The 19,586-nt window shown below is 38.5% G+C and overlaps 1 protein-coding gene and 1 long non-coding RNA gene across 2 annotated transcripts in view; one reads left to right on the forward strand and one right to left on the reverse strand.

Moving 5' to 3' along the window:
- The window catches only part of ZNF281 (zinc finger protein 281), a 17,390-nt gene extending 14,984 nt beyond the window's left edge, over window positions 1–2,406 (reverse strand). The window contains exon 1 of the mRNA XM_042925441.1: window positions 2,352–2,406. The gene's annotated coding sequence lies outside the window, so the exon portion shown is untranslated. The remainder of the gene's footprint in view (window positions 1–2,351) is intronic.
- The window catches only part of LOC122211907, a 23,033-nt gene extending 7,185 nt beyond the window's left edge, over window positions 1–15,848 (forward strand). The window contains exon 4 of the long non-coding RNA XR_006198896.1: window positions 15,566–15,848. This is a non-coding gene — a long non-coding RNA (uncharacterized LOC122211907). The remainder of the gene's footprint in view (window positions 1–15,565) is intronic.
- Window positions 15,849–19,586: the final 3,738 nt, after the last annotated feature.

Here is a 19,586-nt window from a genome sequence, read left to right on the forward strand (position 1 = left end):
CTCAAAATAAGCCTTCAGTATGTCTTTGTTATGTAAAATAAACAAATCACAGTTTTAAGGGACAATCGACAAATTAGAGGCTGTAACTTTAGGGAGGTGGGAGTGTGCCTTATTAGAAGGCAAATTAAATTGTCATGCACTGATTTTCAGGTATTGTAACCAAAAAGCTTAGGGAGTAAATAAATTAGGAAGAATTTCAGGATAGAATTTAAAGAGTTTTGACAACAAAAGTTTTCTTCTATATTTGCAAATGACATGTCAGATAAAGGGTTAGTATCCAAAATCTATAAAGAACTTATCAAACTCAACACCCAAAAAAACCCAATAATCCAGTGAAGAAATGGGCAAAAGACATGAATAGACACTTCTCCAAAGAAGACATCCAGATGGCTAACCGACACATGAAGAAATGCTCAACATCACTCATCATCAGGGAAATACAAATCAAAACCACAATGAGATATCACCTCACCCCTGTCAGAATGGCTAACATTAACAACTGAAGCAACAACAGATGTTGGCAAGGATGCAGAGAGATAGGATCTCTTTTGCACTGCTGGTGGGAATGCAAGCTGGTGCAGCCACTCTGGAAAATGTTATAGAGGATCCTCAAAAAATTAAAAATAGAACCACCCTATAACCCAGCAATTGCACTACTAGGTATTTATCCGAAGGATACAGGTATGCTGTTTAGAAGGGACACATGCACCCCCATGTTTCTAGCAGCACTATCAACAATAGCCAAAGTATGGAAAGAGCCCTAATTTCCATCAACAGATGAATGGATAAAGAAGATGTGGTATATTTATACGATGGAGTATTACTTGGCAATCAAAAAGAATGAAATCTTAACCATTTGCAACTACATGGATGGAACTGAGGGTATTATGCTAAGTGAAATTAGTCATAGAAAGACAAATATCATATGACTTCACTCATATGAGGACTTTAAGAGACAAAACAGATGAACATAAGGGAAGGGAAGCAAAAATAATGTAAAAACAGGGAGGGGGGTGAAACATAAGAGACTCTTAAATATGGAGAACAAACAGAGGGTTACCAGAGGGGGTTGTGGGAGGGGTATGAGCTAAGTGGGTAAGGGGCATTAAGGAATCTACTCCTGAAATCATTGTTGCATGATATGCTAACTAACTTGGATGTAAATTAAAAAAGTAAATTTAAAATTAAAAAAAAATTTCTTCTGGAGCTCTTTTTTTTTTAGTTAAGCTAATTGGTCAGATATGAGGCATGTCATATATAGAGGTCCCCATTTTACAGATCAATTCTACAAGGATTTCAAAATATAGTTCAAATATTATATGAATGAGGACCTCCATGGTTGTAAATGACAAACTCAACTCAAACCAGATGAAACAAATAAAAGGACAGAGATTTATTGAGAACTAGCTCTAAGAATTGAATAAATAGTTAAATAATTAAATCTCAGATTTGCAAGAAGAGGAATGAACAAAGATTTCTCTGTCTGCTTCTCAGCCGTTCTCCCAGATCATTTTTCTCTGGTGGGACATGTACCACCCAAAGGGTCCAGGCTCTTGTTTTTACAGCTTTTAATACAAGAGAAAAACTGGTTTTTCTCTCTCAACTCTTGAGATAGGATTCTGGCCCTATTTAGGTCACATGTCACTCTGAATCACTCACTGTGGTCCAGGGAATGAGCTGTTATGGTGACAAGTCTACACCTTAACCAATCCTATGATCAGAAGAGCAGGATCATAAAAGAAGATGACCATTTCCATTCAGACCACTTAGCTAGAGCTGGAGGAGGGAGAGGGGTAGAAGTAATCACGTGGGGAACGTCAGTTACCCCAGTTAGTGTTTACGGCAGACACGGTCACTATCCTCAGGACTCACAACTTAGTGAGGGAGCAAAATATAGAAATTTGTATGAGCGCCTGGGTGGCTCAGTCATTAAGCATCTGACTTCGGCTCAGATCATGATCTTACAGCTCATGAGTTCGAGTCCCACATCGGGTGAGCTCGAGACCCACTTTGGGTGAGCACGATCCCCGCTTTAGGTAAAACAGGAGCCCCAGGTGAGCCCCACTTCTCTCTTTCTCTTCCCCTTGTGGGATACTCTCTCTCTGCCTCTCACTCACTTGTATCTTCTACCTCTCTCTCAAAAGAAAGAAAGAAATTTGTATATATGAAATAAAGAAAGGCTTATACATGTGGACTATGGTATTATAAAAATACAAGTTAAATACTAAAAGATTTGTGGAGAATCAAGATTATGAATTTTAAAAGAGGAAAAATAATCATAGTGACCAATGAGAGGGCTTATATCTGAGAGACAAAGATTATATGAAAAGAGAAAGTATATGAAATAAAACCTGCTTGGATGGAAAATCCTGATCAGAGTCTTGGTAGTTTTCCCACTAAGACCAAATTAGTCATTGACTCTGGAAAATGGCAGTGTTATGAAATGAATTCTAAGAATTAAATCACCATAGAAGCCAGTGATGTAAAGAGGTATGGAAATAATTAGAATGGAGTGTGGGAAATAAAGGCAGAGAACCCACATGAGGAAGATATTGGAGGATCCCGAATGAGAATTTACCACAAGTGAAGGCAAGGAATTGTCAGTGACAACAGAGGCAGATGAAAAATCTGAGTGTTCTTCAGAAAAAAAAAAAAAAAAAAAAAAAAAAGTTGTAGAATTTGATTGACTGGATACAAGAAACCAAAGAAAAATAAGTGCCAAGGAATGTGAATATGTTAAACTTGAATGTGAAACAGAAAAAGGAGATTTGCAATGACGATTGTGGAAGACAGGGGCAATAGGAAGAGATTCTGAAAGGAGAGCTTAGCCAGACTATTTTACAGGAAAAGAGCATGAGAGGGTATAGGAAGAGAAAAAAATAGAGTTGGTCTTCTGACAAAGCATACAATTAAAAAAGACCATCCTTGGATGGAACTGATATTGCAAAGCAACCCCTATTACAATTACAAAAGCAAGTGAGAAAACCACAGATGTTTCGATCAGTTTTCCACATTAACACGGTTACCATTCTCAGTTACGGTTGCTTCACAGATACTTTAGTCAATTCAATCCTATTAGGATTTTAATATTTCTTAATTCAGGATATTGATTTTAACATAATGGAATTTTACAGAAGGTGATATCTGGTGTCTAGATTAACCTAGAAGTCGAGATGTACGTCAGCTGAGACATTCATGTCCCTGTTCATCCCTCTATTATACCGTTTCTGCAGTGGATTCCCCCACACAGCTTCCATGCTTGTCTTCCTCCTGAGTATCTGTGCTCCTTAAGGACACAAACTTATTTGCCCTTGTAATCCTAGTGGCACATAGTGAGCCCTTACAAATGAACATTAAGTGACAGAAATAAAGGCCTTACCAGTGATAAAGTGATTTACCCAGTTTGCACTTCTGGTTAGTAGCAAAGCCAATCCTGGGATCCAGACCTCCTGTACCCTAGTCTCGGGCATAACCCACAGACCATGCCCTCATCTTGCACTCTTTTATAAAGATTTCTCTTACATTTCGATACCAGGTAGCTGCCCTTCGGTGCCCAACTTGGTTTTCATTCTAAGGAAATTGTCTTAAAATCAATTTCTTTGGCTGCTGGGTGCTCAGAATTAAATTTGTGGCTCGCCATTAGCCCCTTTTTTACTTTGTCCTAATTTCCGAGTATCTCTATACGCCATCCCAAACCCTCCTTGGAAAAGGTAAGAAAGCAATGCCCATGCAGCATGTATTTAGGGTCCAGCACTGTCCCTATGACTATGAAGTACTGCCTCTTGACTTCATATGTATAATGTCCTATTTTCCTCTTTCATACCTTACTGGTATAAATTTCTCAACCTTTTTTATGAAATATTACAAATTAATATAAAATTCAAGACTTCTGGATCATTCTATGAAAGAATTAAACTGTTGGAAAAAGCCCTAAAGGAGAGTGCCTGGGTGACTCAGTCAGTTGATGGTCTGACTGTTGATTTCTGCTCAGGTCATGATGGGCTCTGCTCTGAACATGGACCCTGCTTAAGATTTTCTGTCTCTGTCTCTGTCTCTCTTTCTCTCCCCCTTTCCTTCCCTCTCCTTCTGCCTCTCTCCCTGGCTTGCTCTTGATCTCTCTCTAAAATAAAAAAATAAAAAATTAAAAAAAATAAAAAGCCCCAAGAAGAGGAATGGTGAAGGAAATTATGTGTATTGATATAACATTACACCGCAGACATTAAAAACAATCTTTTGGGAAAGATTTTAATCATGTGGGAAACTGCTTAAGATAAATGAGTGAAGGGGGGGGTGCCTGAGTAGCTCAGTTGGTTAAGCGTCTGACTCTTGGTTTCGGCTCAGGTCATGATCTCACGGTTTCCAGGTCATGATCTCACGGTTTCCTGAGTTGCAGCCCCACATCGGGCACCAGGCTGACAGTGCGGAGCCTGCTTGGGGATTCTCTGTCTCCCTCTCTCTGCCCCTCCCCGACTTGCGCTATCTGGGTCTCTCTCAAAATAAATAAATAAACTTAAAAAAAAAGATAAATGAGTGAAGAAAACAGGATTTTACAAAAGGTATTACCCCAGCTGTGTAAAAGGAAATGCATTTAAAGAGAAAGGAACAGATACCTGAGTGGTTCAGTCAGTTAAGCACCTAACTTTGGCTCAGGTCACGATCTTGTGGTTCGTGAGTTTGAGCCCCACATTGGGCTCTGTGTTGATTACAGCTCAGAGCCTGGGGCCTGCTCTGGATTCTGTGCTTCCCTTTCTCTCTGCCCCTGCCCCTCCCGCGCTCTCTCTCTCTCTCTCTCCCTTCTCTCAAAAAATGAATAAACATTTAAAATTTTTTTAAAAAACATAAAGAAAAAGGAAGGAAATATGCCAAAGTATTGATGATTACCTTTAGTTGTAAGATTGTGGATAATTCTTTTTAAAGAATTTATTTTAGGGGGATGCCTGGGTAGTTCAGTCAGTTAAGTGACTCTTGATCTCTGCCCAGGTCATGATCTCACAGTTTGTGAGGTTGAGCCCCACATTGGGTTCTGCACTAAGCATGGGGCCTGCTTGGGATTCTCTCTCTTGGTCTCTCTCTGCCCCTCCCCTGCTCCCAAACACACGTGTACTTCCTCTCTCACAAAATAAGTAAACATTTTTAAAAAAGATTTTATTTTTATAAGTATTCTCTACTCCCAACATAGGACTCCAACTCATGACCCCAAATCAAAAGTCACATGCTCTTCTGACTAAGCCAGCCAGGCACCCCAAGATTATGGACAAATTTTATTTCCCTTATACTATTATATATTTCTCAAACTTTGTATATTTCTTATTATCAGAAAAATATTTTCTAAAAGTCAATTTTAAAAGATTTTTAATGGCACAGGGCAATAAGTGTAAACTGTTAAATAAGAAAAATCTGCCTACAGAAGCACCTGGGTGGCTCAGTCGTTTAAGCGACCAACTCTTGATTTCTGCTCAGGTTGTGATCTCACCGTCGTGGGATCAAACCGTGCTTCTGTGTGGAGCCCACTTGTGATTCTGTCTCTGTCTCTCTCTGCCCCTCCCCCCATTAAATAAATAAACTTTAAAAAAAGAAAGAAAGAAAACTGCATAGGAATTTGTATCACAATATAATCACAACCATATAAGAAAACACATTTTACAAAATGGACAAAATGCACCAAAATATTTTAAGTGTTGCTACTATGTGGTAAAACTCCAGGAAATGTCTTTTTCCTGCATTTTTATCCTTACTCTCTCCTGTGTCTCCAATGGGTTTGTGTTTCTTTTATAATCAGAACTGCCTCTCCAAATAATGTAAAAAGAGCTTCATAAGCATAAAAACCTAATAAATGTGAAATATCCAGAGTAGCTCTTCTGCTACTTATGTATGAATGGTATCTGCTAGAAATCTAGACTTCTACTTTCATTTTGAAAGGTCACTATACACTTCCAGGAAAGAGTTTTGCAAAACCATCTTAACATTTTAGCAGAAACTAACAACCTGTTAAGCTTCCTAGAACTTCCCAGAAGATCAGAGCTAACAACAACTTCCATACTTCCTGTTGTGTCTAGAAGATAATCACATAGAGTAGACATAATTACATAGGGGTATTATGCTACTTTGCCATCTGGTGACAGAACATAGGGACAAGTTGTTGCTATGAACCAAAAAGAGGCTACAGGAGCCTCTTCAGGGAATTTGGGCAAATTGTTCTAGGCCAACAAATTAACTAAGTAATTGACATGGTTTGTTGAAAATTTTGAAAAGCATAAAAAAGCATAAAAGTCTTGGCATGTTGAACCGAGCTGTATCTTTTGCCAAAGCCAACTGCAGTTCTTGGAATACATACCATTTGGACTTCAGAGTGTAGTTCAATAGAATTCTCATCTTAAGGTGCTGCGTTGACCTTATGTACCTTTCACATTGAACTTCATCAGGACCTACCTTCACTGAACATGCACTGTTGAGTGCGCACTAGGAACATGCATTGCTGGGTGCTTGAATTGCCTGGATATTTAACTTCCAGAATCCTAGTCTCCAGACTTGTCCTCAAATCCAAGGGCTTCTCTGTTAGACATATGCCAACTGGTGTCAAATTTGGTGTATTAAACATAGTAAAAACAAACAAACAAAAAACAAAAACAAAAACAAACCAAAAAAACCTACTTTGAAATAAAGAACAAGTATGAAATTTAAAAAATCAACCATAAAATGGCCTAAGGCCAAAATGTTTGGAAATTTCCCCATAAGTCTAACCCTCGTCATAGTATTTGTAAGAGCCAGAACTCCTAAGGCTAGCCCTATGCAAGTTCCCTTTTCCAGTTCCTTGCATTTAATTTGTTCATTTTTAAACATTTGCACACTACTTTATGGGTTTTTTTTTAAGTTACTTTTATGGAACATGATTTCATTTTGGACTCAATGAATCCCATTTTAAAAAATGAGGAAAATAAGTTACTTGCCCAATGTAACAAAATAAAGTAACAGAGCAAAGATAGAACCTAGATTTCGTGGCTCTTGGTTTGGCATTTGTTCTACTATTGCACACTTCCATTTAACTAATAAAATGGCTTATTTGTGTCTGTTTCTCTTTCTTTTATGCCTAGAGTTATCATCTTTGCTCTCTTCATATGGTAGACCAAAAATTAATTGGTGACTTTCTTATAGAAGATAGTATATAAATACAAATTCCTAAGAGGGATTCAAAATTTTATCGAACCCATTTTATTTATTTATTTATTTATTCCTTCCTTCCTTCCTTCCTTCCTTCATTCATTTAAATTTTAGAATTCCAGCATAGTTACCATACAGTGTTAAATTAGTTTCACGTGTAGCCCATCTTTAGAAGGTGAAACTGAATCTACCATTTCTGCCAAATATCTTGAGTTTTTTACTCAACAAATTTTTGGACTCAAGCTGACATCTTCTGAGAAGATTAAGCAGCTTGCAAAAGCAATGGGTCCATTATAATTTACATCCTGTTTCACTTCACCATGAGTAGTTGAGGGTAATGTGGGTCTCTGCAACATAATCAGACTTTCAGTTCTTGACACCATAAACAGTAACCTAATTGTCTCTAAATCCTAGACCGTTAGCCATTCTTTTTCAAAACGTGTAAAACACTACTGAGTAAATCATGGAAAGTACTTTCAGTCCTAACGAGTATAAAATAAGGCGTTATTGTAGGCTCTTTATTATTTTACTTTATAGTTAAATAACAATTATTCCATGAACTGAGTAAGCACCAACCTCTTAGCTGATGGTCTAGAGTGTTCTGCGTCACCTGAGTGTGACTTTGGAAGTAGCTAATCCAGTTATCTTATCGAAGTAGGAAGCAACAATTTTGCATCAAATATATTGACAGTAAGAGCATCATAACAGAAGTCCTTTAACATTAAAATAACTGTGAGATGACTGTTCAATAGGATGATACTCAGATACTTGGGAACACCTTTGTGGCTGACATCTTGAGAGCTCTGTTAGGTTGCATTTTTCAGGTAAGAGTTCTTCAGGCCAAAATAACACCTTCTGTGTTACTGCAACAAATTTCTGGGCTTCTGTATGGCTCTAAAAGTGTTCAAAAGAATACTTGCATGTGCCCCTCCTCCCACATCCATGTACAAGTATGCTAACCCGCAATCTGCAAGAGTACACAGAAGTTCTTAGTATGGTACGAGAAAAGGATAGTTCTGTCTTGTGTATCCAGTTTCTAAGCTCATTGGAAGCCCCTCCATCAACAACATGGAATATCAGCTCTTCAGACACTTGACAGGATTTCAAGCATCCATTGACTGCAACCCAGAACTTGCCACAAGCTGTTTCTAGACACCTGATATTTGTGAGAAATGGCATCTAGGATATATGTCAACTATTCCTAGATTTTTTGAGGGCTATTTCTGTGTAAAGTCAGAAAACAATCATACGGTATTTGGATCACATCAACACTGCTCCCTTACACAAGTGCCTTCAGTGAGTAATGCCATTTCTACAGGAATTTTTTAAAGTTTTATTCTTATCAAGGTTATGCATGGACATGATTTCTGGAATCAAATAGTTCTCTAAGACATGTAGTAAGAAACACTGACTTCTACCTCCAAATTCAAATTTCCTCCTCACAGAGGCCACTGATTTTCACTGATTGTTTTCTTACTTAACTCAATATGTCTAAATAATATGCTTCTATTGCTACCTCCTGGTTTTCAGTTTTTGTTCTTTTTTTTTCCATAATTTTTTTAGTAATCTCTACACCTGATGTGGGGTTCAAACTCGTGACTCTGACTGAGCCATCCAGGTGCCCCTCATTTTCTATTCTATCTTTGACTCGCCACAATGGAAGATGTGAATTTGGCTCTTTAACCCCACTCTGTCTCATTGACAGTGTTTAATGCTGTCATTGGTGTGGGTGAAATCTCATTCCTTGAGGAAGGCATTTGGAGACCCTTTCAGTTGGAAAGGGTCTGGGAAATTTTCTTAAGTTGTTTCTTCAATAGTTTCTTCTCTCTTCTCTTAATTTCTTTGTCCCCTCCCCCACCATTTGAAATACCCCATTATTTGAATGTTGGATTTCCTGAATAGAATCTCTAAATTTTCTTTATTTCCTTATATTCCCTCTCTATTATTTTATTCTGCCTTCTGGGATATTTCCTCAACTTTATGTTCCTTCCTTTTATTCCGTTTTTTTTTTCATTTGTCATATCATAATTTAATTTTCAAAAACTGTGTGTTTTTTCTTTGATTTTTTTCTTTTAACAGTGTCTGATTCTCATTTCAGGGATACTAATTATATTAATCATAGAATTTGGGATTTTAAAAAATTTTTCTTTTATGTCTATTTAAGAGGAGGACACAAAAAAGTTGCCTGGGGTTGGAGGTTTCACCAAATGCTTATCTGGTTAGGGTGTTTTATTGGCTTAAAATATTATAGCATGAGCTATAAATAACATTAATGCAATTGTCCAACCAGTTTATCATTTTAAAAGTCAGATTTTTAAAAATTAAAATAACTTTTGAAGCTTTTTTATCTTATGTTAAACAAGTGGCATATGCTCATTTTAGACTACCTGTCAATTGATTCATGAGTTAGAAACTAGAAAAAAAAATGCTTAAGTTATTTGTAATTTTGAAGTCTAGGGATAACCACTGTTATCACTTTGGTACATATCTTTCTGGACTTTTTTCATAACTAAATGCATTCTGTTTGAAAGGAAACTAAAATTCACCCTATACTTTGTTTTATAGCCTGTGGTTTTCACGTAACCTATTACAACCATATTGTCATTGTCATTAAATTTAAGTTCAATTGTTTTCCTTTTGCAGTTTTGTTTACATTGCATATAATGTATTAGTCAGCCTCACTTTAATAGCTTGGAAAATTTTAGGGAAAAACCATCAAGAATGAACTTGAAAACATTTCTAAGGAAACTAATAAGCTGACTTTGAAACAAAGAACCCTTATTAGACAAAACCTGATCTTTCATAATTTTACTTGCTGAGAAATTGTAGCATTGGAGATTTACAGAGAACTTGGATTTCTACCAAAATTGATGATCCATAAATTTTACTATTTGAGTTTGAAGGAATGCAGAATATGATTTTGACAAGTTTTTGAACTGTGTTCTGAATGACATCTATCAACATACATGACAAAAGCTGAATCAACATTGCAAGTCACATGGAGAATTTGATTCTTAGGAAATTGGCCACTGTCAACCCAAAGCAAAACACAATATCCAGTTCTGGGGCCCACAGTGAGCCACGAGGACTCCCATCCAGATGTAACCCAGGTTATTCTGCAATGTGACCACAGTTCCTGGAGTAAAGTACTCAGGACTTTGGAAGCCAGAATGTTAAACCTATTGTCTTTTCCTTTAAAAAAAAACGTACTTTTCTCTTGTTTGGGCTTAGTTTGGTTTGGTTTTATGAAGTGATCATTTCAGTATCTCACAGGAGCTAAAGAAGACAAACGAGGATCTAGAATATATCAGGTGTCCGTCATGCCTGCTAGACATGTTATCTACTTCATCACATATATTCCCAAAATAACCCTGTTGTAGAGAAAAGAGGCTCAGAGAAGTCAACTAACTTCTGGGTCACGCCTAAGATGGTAGGTTACAAAGCCAGGAATTAAAACCCAGCTCCAAGTGTGTTTTCTCCCTGAGACCAACGCAGCCTTCTTGTGGAATATTATGGAAGAACAGTGGGGGTTCTGTACAAACTGGTAACATCCATGGTATACTTTTTGAAGAGCAGAGCACATGCTTGACATTCAGAAGAATTATATGTGGGGAGAGGAGCACGAGACCCAATGATTCTATGTCCCAGTTATTTGTGACAGTCCCAATTTCTGTCTGTGAGTATTTCCTTATGCAATTGAACATGAGCTCTGATTTTTGGTTCATAAAACCTTGGCGGCATCAGTATAGGCTATCTTGAAAAACAGACTTAATGATAACGACTCCTGTGTGAAGTAATCGATCCTGTGTGAAAACACAAGGATTCCATTCCGTGGTACTCTGGGTGAAGGACAGGCATGTCCGGAAATGACCGAGCTGCAAGCTCTCCCCACAAAGAAGAACTCCTATTTGGGATCTTAAAATGGAAGCAGAAACAATGCTGACATTTAAGAGAATGAAAATAACTGTTCTTTAAAGTAGAAAGGTTCCCTCTAAGTCTCTCTCCTATTGTGACTCAGCAAGTCTAAGAACCTCGGTATCTAGATTGTTTGGGGAGAGATATCATCTGAAAAAAAGAGGTGACCCCAACACCAGGAAGAGGATGGCTTTGGCAACAGCAGACCACCGAGCCTTCATGGCAATTCACTCCTGGAGGTGTTTAGTGCACTAGCTACATGCCAGGAACTCTGACGGATGCGAGGATACAGTAATGCTAAAATTCAGCCCCTCCTTTTGAAAATTAACTATCTGGAAAAGAAAACAGAAAGGCAAACAGTGAAGTACAAAAGTTGTCTGGGGGATTCTTCAAAATTCTTCAGCATCAGGGCAAGTCAAGGAGGGTCTACTAAATACGACACCGGACACTACTCTAAATATTTTACCTAAGTTTCAAAGGATGAATAGGAGTTTCCCAGGGAGCTACATTTTTTTTTTTTTTTTTTTTTTTAGTGTTTATTTATTTTTGAGAGAGAGAGTGCATGAGAGTGAACGGGGGGTGGGGGGAAGACAGAGGATCTAAAGTGGGCTCTGTGCTGACAGCATCATGAGGCCATGGCCTGAGCCAAAATGAAGTTGGATGCTCAACCTACTAAGCCACCGAGGCACCCCAGGGAGCTACATTCTTAACAAACCCCCACCCCCTTCTTTAAGATTGGCTTTGGGGAAGATAATTCACTAGTAGAGATCACAGCTGGGCCATTATACTTCCCCAAGTGTGACCTTTTTATTTTGGGAGCATCAAGAATGGAGATCCCATCCAGTTTGGAGTGTGGGCATCTTGAAGGTAAGTCTGTATCTTGTTCCTTCTTGTGTTCCTGCTATTGAATGCAATGTTCAATAAATCTTTGATGGATCAGTGAATAAATGATTAAACAAATCAACAAATTAATAAATGGTTTGGTTATGATCATCAAGTGGAAATAAAACTTCTAAGAAAGACTAAATAAAGGCTTTAACATTATACAGTACAACAGGAAACAACAGAGGTTAATAATAATAAATAATCTTGCTTAAAAATTAATCTTCCCCTCAGGAATGCAGCCCCATTCTAGCTGATGGTTTGCCTCCATATGGTGGGCACTATTTTAGCATCCTCCCTAATTCCCGCCTTCGTTAGACATCTTGACTTCCGGATGTTTGTATCTAAGAAAGTGGTTTCAGAGAGAAATGAGAAATTATTTCTCACACCTACCTCCTGCCTAAGGCCTTCTGAGTTCAGTTTCCCAAGGAACCACACCCTTTTCCTAGATGGGAGAGGGTGAGGATGAGCTCAGGATCTGTCATGGAGTAGGAATAAACAAATTGATAAGGTTGTGTGATGGGGCAATTTTCAGGGATGGAACAAAAAATTCAATAAGGATTGGAAATAGGTTCAGGGATGGCATTGAGAGCCTAGAATGTCTCTTGCACAGATTACTTTGTCAAACTGATCTTTTTATTTATTTATTTTTAAGTTTATTTATTTTGAGAGAAAGAGTGCGTGCAAGTAGGGGAGGGACAAAGAGAGAGAGGGAGAGAGAATCCCAAGCAGGCTCCACACTGTCAGGGCAGAGCCTGATGTGGGGCTCAAACTCACAAACCATGAGATCATGATCTGAGCTGAAATGAAGAGTCAGATGCTTAACTGACTGAGCCACTCAGGTGCCCCAAAATGATCATCTTTAAATAGCTATGTTAAAATAACCTTCTTAACAGCTTACTAGCTGTTATTAACCTTATTGTAACTGTTGCCAACACCAGAAGTTCCTATAAAAGTACCTTGCCAAGAGAGGATGGGATAATCCATAGAAGACCTGCTATGAGTGATTTTGATGGGTCATCAAGGGAAGGGAGTTGAATTATCATTACCAATTTCAAGTGGCACTGCATATCTTTTATTAATTAAAAACTTCCCTTTATTGAAACAAATCCTAGAAGTGAAAAGACATGAGATTTTTCAGCAAGATACATTTTCTAATTTCTTTTGGCATGAACTCATACCAAGAAATACCTTGTTAATGACCATCTGGACTTTGGACCATGAGCTCTCCCAGCTAAGGATTATAAGACTATGATTTAAAATGACTGACAGGGGCACTTGGGTGGCTGAGTCTGTTAAGCATTGGACTCTTGATTTTGACTCAGGTCATGATCTCATGGTTGTGGGATCAAGCCCCAAGTCTTGCTCTGTGCTTCACATGGAGCCTGCTTCAGATTCTCTCTCTCCTTCTCCCTCTCCCTCTGCTCCTAAATAAATAAATAAATTAATTAATTAATTAAATGAAGATATAGTCAGAAATGAACATATGAACATATGGGGCCAATGAGGATTCACATTTATGGAGGGAAAAAATAAGCCATTGAATCTTAAAAATAGAAGGGATATAATTCATCTGTATGTTATTTGAAGCCATTTCCCAGCACTTATAACCTCCTTGTCAAATGATTCCTACCGAGGCGCCTGGGTGGCTCAGTCGGTTAAGCATCTGACTTCGATTCAGGTCATGATCTCACAGTTTGTGGGTTCAAACCTCGCATTGGGCTTGCTGCTGTCAGTACAGAGCCTGCTTCAGATCCTCTGTCCTACTCTCTCTCTGCCCCTCCCCAGCTCATGCGCGCATGCTCTCTCTCTCTCTCTCTCTCTCTCATTCTCTCTCTCTCAAAATAAATAAATTAACAAAACAAAACCCCCCAATGATCTCTTACCTGCTTCCAACCCTTACTGCTTTGTGGGCAGCTAGATCTGTTTGGGGGCAGCTCTGATTTATATTCCGATATTGTGCTGAATCCTTCCTTGGTATAAATCCCATTCCTATGCCCAGTTTTGCTCTTTGGGACAACACAGAAGAACTCTATGCTGCTTTCCATTTTCAAAATATTTGAAGATATTGGACATGTGCCCTCTTGCATCTTCTCTTTTCCAAGCTAATTGCTATGAGTTTTCTCAACATTGATCTGTGACAGTGTTTTGATCTCTCTCTTCTGGCTGAACACACCCTAAATTATAATGTCTCTTGCTATAGAGCAAAGTTGGAACTGAATCCATATGTGGTTAAACAGGCTCACAGTCCAATGGTTGGCGTATTATAATTCTGTTAATGTAGCCTAAAATTGCATTCAAATTTTAATAACTACATCATACCCTTGGGCTATGCATGGTGGGCATGTAATTATATGAATAATTAAAACCCCAGATCTTATTCATATAAACTATCAAGTTGCCCCTCCCCTATTTTGTGTGCTTTATTTGGAGGATATAAAATATCCCTCTTTGTCTCAGCTTGTTTATTTTGATACGTAGCTAGCTTTTTATGATTAAAAGAGTAGATTGATGCTTTAAAAAAATTATTTTTCCTTGTAAAAATTCAGATGGTAATAGTACAAAACAGAAAGTAAAAATCATCCCCAATTCTACACCTAGGAGTGATTGCATTTTTAAAAAAATCAACACACAATTTTATTTTTATAATGGTATCAAAGAAAACATTATTTATAATAGTAAGTTTACCATTGCTTTGTTAACTATGTTTTGTCTTTTTAAAAATATTTACTTATTTATTTACTTATTTGCTTATTTATTTTTAGAGAGAGAGAGCGCACAAGCAGGGGAGTGGGGCAGAGGGAGAGAGAGAATCTTAAGCAGGCTCCACGCTCAGCACAGAACCAAACATGGGGCTCAATCCCATGACCCTGGGATCATAAACTGAGCCAAAACTGAGTCAGACACACAAATGACCGAGCCACCCAGGTGCCTGTGTTCTGTCATTTTTAAGTTTAGAATGAGACCTGTGGCATAATACAGAAAAAATACAAGTTGCCAAACGGTGTAATTCCACTTTGGTTAATTAAAAAAGAAACTCCATGCATATTGATGTGAATGTGCAATGTTTACAACGGGATCACACTATATTCTGTCTTATAACATGCTCTTTTCTCTCAACATACACATCTTTTCAGGTAATAGAGAATAACAACATTATTTTTAATGGTTGTGTAGTGTTCTATTGCATTTGTGAAGTACAACTTAGACAAGTGATTTGCTTCCAAATTACACTTTTATAAGCAGAACTATGGTAAACAGTCTTTCTGCACTTGTGTGATTATCTCCTTGGTAGAAATTACTAGAAGCACCACTATCATAATTTTTTTTTAATTCCTAACTTTGTCATCTACTATGTCTCTCCTAGTTTTGTATTTTCGGTAAATGTGATAAGCACACCTTTTTTCTTAGTCTGAATTTGATAAAATTTCCAAACACAGACTCACATCAAGGGTCACTTTCTGTATAAAGCCTTTCCAATGCCTCCCCTCCTCCCACCTCAGATCAACTGCTCTTTTCTTTGTGTTTCCAGTTCACCCACTCACCTTCTGTAGCCAATCATTTTAATTCTCTATCATTGTTTTTTTATTATTGTTTTTTGCTTTCCCAGAGTCTACTAGACAGCAAAGACCAAGCCTTCTGAGTTTTACGCCTCTGCTCCCACCCGAGTGAACATAGTTCCTGGCACATAGAAGGACATTATGAATGAGAGAAGAAATGAAGGATTGAAGGGTTCAACATAGGATCAAGGACAAATTCCCACAGCATACTACTAAATCCTAGTTTTTAGGTTTATTTGAACTTTTAGGCAAAAGTCAGCACAGAACTTTCATTGTGGTTAAGTCAAGGGCTCATTCATTTTGTTCATTTATCACGTCATCTATTTTTTTCTACACAGATGTCATCGTTCATTTTTTTTTTCCACAAAATTTATGGAGTGTTTAATATGTTACAAAGTTACTGAGGTATGGACTATGGGAAAAAACAAAAAAGACCTTAACCTCAATAAGCCTACTGTTTGTAAGGAAACCAGCTATAAGTGCTATCATTATCATAATGAATAGAAACCACAAGAGAAGTCTAGTCAAAATGCTATTAGGATTCACGGAAGCAAAAAATAGTTTCCTTGCTGGGCAGAGATGATGGTGGTGGGAGTTCATAAGGATGAATTGAAAGGGAAGGCCAGAAATTCTTCTAGGATTTTGATGGATTCTTGTCTCACATTTAGGTCTTCCATTCATTTTGAATTTATTTTCGTGTATGATGTAAGAAAGTGGTCCAGTTTCATTCTTTTGCATGTTTTCCCTACACCATCTGTTGAAAAGGCTGTCTTTTTTCCATTGCATATTCTTTTTTGCTTTGTCAAAGATTAGTTGACCATATAGTTGTGGATCTATTTCTGGGTTTTCTATTCTGTTCCATTGATCCATGTGTCTGTTTTTTGGGTTTTGTTTTTTGTTTTTTGTTTTTTGTTTTTTGTTTTTGTTTTTGTGGTTTGTGTGTGTGTGTGTGTGTGTGTGTGTGTGCCAGTACTGCCTTGATCACTACAGCTTTGTAATATAACTTGAAGTCTGGAATTGTGATTCCTCCCGCTTTGCTTTTTCAAGATCGCTTTGGCTATTCAGGTCTTTTGTGATTCCATACAAATTTTAGTATTGTTTGTCCTAGCTCTGTGAACAACAGTTGCATTTTTATACACCAGTAATGAAGCAGCAGGAAGAGAAATCAAGAAATCGAACCCATTAACAATTGCACCAAAAACCGTAAGATACCTAGGAAAGAAGCTAACCAAAGACGTGAAAGATCTGTATTCCGAAAACTGTAAAACATTTATGAAAGAAATTGAAGAAGACACAAAGAAATGGAAAAACATTCCATGCTCATGGATTGAAAGAACAAATATTATTAGAATGTCTGTAGTACCCAAAGCAATCTACACACTTAAATGCAATCCCTATCAAAGTACCTAGGGATCTTTTAAAATCCCAGGTGCCCTGGGGCACCTGGCTGGCTCAGTCAGTAGAGCATGCAACACCTGATTGAGTTTGTGAGTTTGAGCCCCATGTAGGGCATAGAGACTACTTAAAAAAAAAAAAAAAATCCGAATGCTCTGGTTGCATCATAAAGCACCCCAGGTGATTCCAGTGTTCTGCAACGTTTGAAGACCACTGATATGACCGTACTCAAGATATTCAAAAGGTAATAGGGGGACTAGCTCTACCACATACTGAGATATAGTATAAAATTATGGCAATTGAAACAGTGGCACTGGCATGAATATACAACAGACAGATGAAATAGAGCTCAGAAAGAGATCAATGTGCATACTTGGGGATGTAGAATATAAATTAAAAGAGTTCAAAGAGAAGTTAATTAATACTATGGTACAACTGGCTAGCTATTTGAGGCAAAATTGAATGGAACTTCTTACTCCTTAGGATCAATCCTCAGTGACCCTCCTCTCCTTGTACCCCTACCCCCTACCCCCTCTCATTTATTTTCCACCCAAGAGCCAGACTGATCTTAAAACCCATGATCAGATCCTGCTTCTCTCCTCTTACAACCCGGACGGTTGTCAGGGCCTTCTGGGCCCTGACAAGTCGGTCCAGGCTCTCCCTTCAGCCTCCTGTCTGCCCCTCTACCTTTTTTTTTTTTTTTAATGTTTTTATTTATGTAGTTTGAGAGAGAGTGAGAGAGAGTGCAAGCAGAGGAGGGGCAGAGAGAGAGAGAATTTCAGGAATTTTGTGTCGGCTTTCCTTCTGCCTAGTCCTTGCAAGGCCAGCTTCCTCTTGCCTTGAGGTCTCAGGTTCAAAGTCTCCTCTACTGAGGGGCACTGCCTAACCTAACCTTCTGGGACATTCCCCATCCCATACCCATAATTCTCTATCTTTGCATTCATGTAGACATCGTACTTACTTCTTTATTAGTTCTTGCCTTATGAATAATTACCATATTTATTTGTTTATTTTTTGCCCACCTCCCCCAAGCTCCACGAAGGAAGACCTTGTCAATCTGGTCACTGCTAAGGTCTCAAGATCTAATACATAGTAGGCGCTCAATAAATATTTGCTACATGACAGAAACCTTGCATGGGGCAAAAGCTAGGCCTGAGATCCAGGACAGTGACCTGCTGCTCTTGTTCCATCGGCAAAACCCTGCAGCAGGTATGGACACCTGGAATCTTCCTCTGGGAGAGAGTTCATAAGTCTTAAAGGATCCTAGCCGGTCAGGATGGGTTCCTTTCCTTGACTGGAGCTGTATCCTGAGGGGTAGAGTCAGGGTTCTAAGCTGAACCTTCTTCCAAAACTCTGACATCCAAATGGGGCATCAAATCCTTCTTAGTCACTCTTTCCAGTATAAAGGCCATAATCCTTGAGGGAAACAAAATAACAGGTTAGCAGCACAGTTTTGATTGATTTCTCTCTGCATCTGACGAGTAGGATCCATTAAAATAGTTATAAATGTTAGTGCTGGAAAATGCCTTAAATACCATCTCCTAATAACTATAAAACAGCCCCACCTTTTTATTTTATGGATGAAGAAAATCAGGCCCAGGGAGATTCAGTGGCTGGCCCAGTAAATAGTTAGTGATGGGGTCTACCTCTCACCTCCTTCTTGATGTGCTGTTCGAGCCTCTGCTATGATAAGATGATAATGTGACCCTCCATCTCATTCAGGAAAAATCATTTTGAAAACAAGTCATTTAGAAAACTTACATTCATTCTTATTATCCATGAACTTTTGCACCTTCTGCAAGCAGTATGCAGTATAGTCTTATTTGCTTCCTCTAGAAGCCTGAAAAATAATTCGGGGGGAGGGCCCAAACCCAAGATGGGAACTGTCGGCAGCATGTAGAGGCAGACAGATGGAGCTTCAAGGTGACAGAGTTGGACCTGAGTGGCCTCCTCTGGCGCTGTTGTGACACAACGAAGCCTTGTGTTAGAAAACGTTCAAAGCAGGCAGCCTGTGAGGATGTCTCTAGGCCCCTGGGCTGAGCAAAGGCCTCTTCCTTGGAGACAGCAGTGATGGCTGCAAACATGGGCTTTCCAAATGGGGGAGACAGTCATGTCTTCTTGCGCTCTTTCTAACCAAAAGAATGATTCAAGGAGAAGAGTTATCCAAGTTCGGGGTACCCAGAGCAAGATGATCTTTGGCTTTTATTCCCCTTTACACTGTAATTATTTTTGATAGAGGGAATATGAGCTTGTGCAAACTCCACAGGCATCACACAACGAATTGACTAGAGAAGCTGAGGAGCACCTGCTAACCGAGAGCTTATGTAAGACTGTTCTGGTTGACCACGAGTCTTCTAAAAAAATATACATTTTTTTTTTTGCTTACCATGGTTCTTAATGTAAGAACTTTAAGAAAACCACAAAAGATGCCACTATTTTTAGGAAATTATGTTGTTTCGGGGCACCTGGGTGGCTTCGTTGTTTGAGCGTCTGACTCTTGACTTCAGCTCAGGTCATGATCTCACGTTCGTGAGTTCAAGCCCTGCATCAGGCTCTGTGTGGACAGCGTGGAGCCTGGAGCCGACTTCGGATTCTGTCTCCATCTCTCTGCCCCTCCCCTGCTCGTGTTCTGTCTCTCTCTTTCTCTCTCAAATATAAAACAAAAAAAATGTTTTT

This window comes from Panthera leo, chromosome F3 (genome assembly GCF_018350215.1).
Source record: "Panthera leo isolate Ple1 chromosome F3, P.leo_Ple1_pat1.1, whole genome shotgun sequence".
Classification (NCBI taxonomy): Eukaryota; Metazoa; Chordata; class Mammalia; order Carnivora; family Felidae; genus Panthera; species Panthera leo.